Genomic DNA, 5,000 nt, shown 5'->3' with positions numbered 1-5,000 from the left:
GAAGTACAAATGGGGCATAAGCTAGGCGTTGCCCAGTAACTTTTTTCGCCACATGGAGGAAGTAGTCGAGCTCCAATTTCTGGGACGTAGCGTATTTTTCAATCATAATAAACCAAATCAAACATAAAAATCATGAAACTTACACCACGTCCCTAGGTTGTGCACAAAACGTAACGATAAAGTGCCGGCGAGGTTAGAGGTGCACCAAAATTGTGTACCGATTAGGAAAAGTACTCTATGTTGCTATGACTTGGGTAAAAAGTGTTGATTAACTGCTGGTTACGATAGACAGTTGCTTATCGTACACATCGCAAACGAACACCCCTTAGTGAGCAGTAGCAGAAGTCGATGGAACAAAGCGAATGCATTACAAACTGATCAAGTAAAATAAGGAACGCTACGTACTAGGACTTCTTTCCAAGAATGGTGTCCGCGACGGGAGGGCAAGCGTCCTTCCCAGGTTTCCCTAGTAAACCTTGTATGGTAAACATACCCAAGCGTGTCCGTAAGCACGCAACGATAGTCACGAACGAGCACATACCTAGGGAAAGTACTCTACGTACTAGGACTTCTGTCCAAGAATGGTGTCCGCGACGGTCGGGCACTGTGACGCAATTACCAAATCCTAGAATCGTACAAGCAGTGTGTACAAACATAAACATTAACGCGTTCGCTCGGGCTGCGCCGTCCGTGTTGAACACAAATGCGGGTGATTATATGAGTGGATGGACAAAAACATGCGTGGCGAAGACAATTTTCTGCACGATGTGCACATAGCTCATTTCGTCGTCCCGGGCGAATGGAAAAACACAAAAATCTCGAGTATCTTTCTAGGTTTCTGTTATAAAAGGGCAGGCCAAAAGGTGACCGGTTGAGATGAGCATTTTAAGCATGCAAGCACTTAATTGCAACTTTTCCTACAAAAACTAGGTACGTACACGTAGATTGTATCAACATGGACATCCATGATTGCGTACGCCCGGGCTGCGCCCTCCGTGTTGTACTTTCCCTGATTGGTACACAATTTTGGTGCAAGTGTACCAACATCGACATCTATGAACGCGTACGCTCGAGCTGCACCCTCCGTCTTGTACTTTCCCTGATCGGTACACAGTTTTGGTGCACGGCTATCCCGAAAGGCAACTTGTACCAACATCGACATCCATGAACGCGTACGTAGCGTACTTTCCCTGATCGGTACACAATGTTGGTGCACGGCATAGGAAATGGGCTTAAAATGGTCAAACTCAATCCATTTCCACTAAAGATAGTCAATAACAGCTGTGCCGATGAAGTAGGGCACGATGCAAGTCAATGTTATTTAATGAATTACATGTTCACCATACATTTCAGTACAAAATTGCTCGGTCAGACCTACAAAGTGCTATATCTCGAATACTAAACGTCGCAGATGGGTGTCGTAGAACAATTTTAAGTTCGTCTAACGATTCTACATCCGATTCTGGATAGTGGTTTTTCGACCACTTTTCAACATTTTGTGACACCCCGAACCTAGGGGCAGCTCCCTAGCTTTTTTCAAAAATGTGCACCGAACGGGCCAGAGAGCTCGAGTAGTCGAAAATTTTTTTTTTTGCTAAAACCCCTCAAAACGTGTCAGGAACGCACCCTAGATGATGAAAAGTGCAACCAGAATGTCAATCGACAACATGCCCGGGGGTACAAATTTGCTCTACGCGTCCCTAGGTAGGGTACTTTTTCATACAAACATCAAAGTGTACGGTGCACACAGTGCGCGGAACAAAAATTGCTCGGTCAGACCTAGGACGGGCCATATCTCGAATACTAAACGTCGCAGATGGGTGTCGTAGAACAATTTTAAGTTCGTCTAACGATTCTACATCCGATTCTGGATAGTGGTTTTTCGACCACTTTTCAACATTTTGTGACACCCCGAACCTAGGGGCAGCTCCCTAGCTTTTTTCAAAAATGTGCACCGAACGGGCCAGAGAGCTCGAGTAGTCGAAAATTTTTTTTTTGCTAAAACCCCTCAAAACGTGTCAGGAACGCACCCTAGATGATGAAAAGTGCAACCAGAACGTCAATCGACAACATGCCCGGGGGTACAAATTTGCTCTACGCGTCCCTAGGTAGGGTACTTTTTCATACAAACATCAAAGTGTACGGTGCACAAAGTGCGCGGAACAAAAATTGCTCGGTCAGACCTAGGACGGGCCATATCTCGAATACTAAACGTCGCAGATGGGTGTCGTAGAACAATTTTAAGTTCGTCTAACGATTCTACATCCGATTCTGGATAGTGGTTTTTCGACCACTTTTCAACATTTTGTGACACCCCGAACCTAGGGGCAGCTCCCTAGCTTTTTTCAAAAATGTGCACCGAACGGGCCAGAGAGCTCGAGTAGTCGAAAAATTTTTTTTTGCTAAAACCCCTCAAAACGTGTCAGGAACGCACCCTAGATGATGAAAAGTGAAACCAGAACGTGAAACGACAACTTTGTTGGGGGTACCCTTTTTACTCTACGGGCCACTAGCTTAGGCGCGCCAACAGCGCTTTCCTCTCGGGTTCCCATTTTTTGCCCTCCTGGGATTATGATCATTTACTCATTGCCTACTATAGGGAAGGTACCTTGCTCCGAGGTCAAAAATGAAGATTTCACCAAATCGTAGTTTTAACCTCTATTTAGTCGTAGGAGCATGGTTTGCAGTGTCCGTGGGTCATATAAGCCCCCGTTTGGGTCATACGTCCCCTCCCCGATGAAAATCGTCATATGACTATAGGCCGAACTTATGAAGCAAAAGTGGTGTCTGGTGGGTTCTGCCGATGATCTTAACCTATGATTTTGAGTTTCCACTCTTTCAAAACGTTTCCTGGAGCAGTACATCACGGGTCTACGGACCCAAAGACTTCGTTGCGATGGTTTCAGGGTACAAATTTGCTCTACGCGTCCCTAGGTAGGGTACTTTTTCATACAAACATCAAAGTGTACGGTGCACAAAGTGCGCGGAACAAAAATTGCTCGGTCAGACCTAGGACGGGCCATATCTCGAATACTAAACGTCGCAGATGGGTGTCGTAGAACAATTTTAAGTTCGTCTAACGATTCTACATCCGATTCTGGATAGTGGTTTTTCGACCACTTTTCAACATTTTGTGACACCCCGAACCTAGGGGCAGCTCCCTAGCTTTTTTCAAAAATGTGCACCGAACGGGCCAGAGAGCTCGAGTAGTCGAAAAATTTTTTTTTGCTAAAACCCCTCAAAACGTGTCAGGAACGCACCCTAGATGATGAAAAGTGAAACCAGAACGTGAAACGACAACTTTGTTGGGGGTACCCTTTTTACTCTACGGGCCACTAGCTTAGGCGCGCCAACAGCGCTTTCCTCTCGGGTTCCCATTTTTTGCCCTCCTGGGATTATGATCATTTACTCATTGCCTACTATAGGGAAGGTACCTTGCTCCGAGGTCAAAAATGAAGATTTCACCAAATCGTAGTTTTAACCTCTATTTAGTCGTAGGAGCATGGTTTGCAGTGTCCGTGGGTCATATAAGCCCCCGTTTGGGTCATACGTCCCCTCCCCGATGAAAATCGTCATATGACTATAGGCCGAACTTATGAAGCAAAAGTGGTGTCTGGTGGGTTCTGCCGATGATCTTAACCTATGATTTTGAGTTTCCACTCTTTCAAAACGTTTCCTGGAGCAGTACATCACGGGTCTACGGACCCAAAGACTTCGTTGCGATGGTTTCAAGCATAAAAGTTGTAACAGTTAAGGGTTTTTAATACGCGTATATTAAATCATTGCTTGAAACTAAGCTTCGTTGTCTTTAAACTCTGCAAGACCAATCGAACTTCTTAGGGAAACTCGAAGCATTCACGCTAAGCTGGTGGTGCAGGGCACATAGCGTGATGAAACCGGGTTTCCCTAACCAATGTGGCATATTTTTTCCCTGAGAGTGAAGCTCAGACCCACGTAGGGGAGAGCGAAGTGGAACTTTAATGTTCAATGCAGCAAATGTTCGCCATGCGGATAAACAAGTTGGAATAGTTCAATGTAGTGTAATGCAAACACGAATCGCAAATAACGATACGGGACCCAGAAGCAATTCTGCGGATCCCTCGGGGAGTGGTGAGTTGATATAAATTAGAGGTGAAAGTCCAAGTTGTTCGAGCTCCGGCTCGGCAGCCGATACGAGGTTCCTGTTGAGCTTGTTTGTACATCGCGCAGAGGCGCCGTTCGGTTCTAGCAATGATTCCCGCCACCATGTTCCATGCGTGCAGAGATCCGTTAGAGCTCGTTCAATGTGTCCCGCCGTGATTACGAAAAAGTCCAACAGTTGACTTAGTTGGGTGTGCGTCAAGTAATCGCGCAGAGATGCCGATCGGTTCCTAGCAATGTTTCCCGTCACAAGGTGGTATTGGCACCTGTGCAGAGTGGCCGTTAGCAATGTCTCCCGTATCACGGTGGTGTACCATCACTAGTGCAGAGTGACCGCTAGCAATGTCTCCCGTCACAAGGTGGTAGCCCAGAAGTGCAGAGAAGCCGCTGTAGCAAAGTCTCCCGTATCACGTTGGAGTTCTTCCACTAGTGCAGAGAGATCGCTGAACCGTTCAATGTGTCCCGTCGTGGTGTGCTTGTACCGAGCACGTAGGATACACCTTGCTTTGTTGGTTTGGGATAGGAGTGGTCGCGCAACTGCCTCCACGCCGCAGAGTGCCAGTTCGGATTGAAGGTCAACTTTAGCCGTTCAATGCATCAGTCGGTGGGTGTTCAGATGGCATCACAACTTCCCCTAGGTGCTCAAGTTGGCTGGGTTGTAAAACATGTACACATGCGCAGAGTATCGTGCGTACTAGCAAAGTCTCCCGTCACGGTGGTTACGAATGAGTTCCATGCAGTGCAGAGCGATCGTTAGTGCGTGCAATGTACCAGTCGATGTGTCGTACCGGCATACAACCCCGCTTAGAGGCCCGTCGCTCGAAGAGGACAAGAAAGAGTGCGCAGAGTGCCGTACCGGC

This window comes from Anopheles coluzzii (assembly GCF_943734685.1).
Source record: "Anopheles coluzzii chromosome X unlocalized genomic scaffold, AcolN3 X_unloc_38, whole genome shotgun sequence".
NCBI classification, from domain to species: domain Eukaryota; kingdom Metazoa; phylum Arthropoda; class Insecta; order Diptera; family Culicidae; genus Anopheles; species Anopheles coluzzii.
This window is presented reverse-complemented; position numbering follows the sequence as displayed.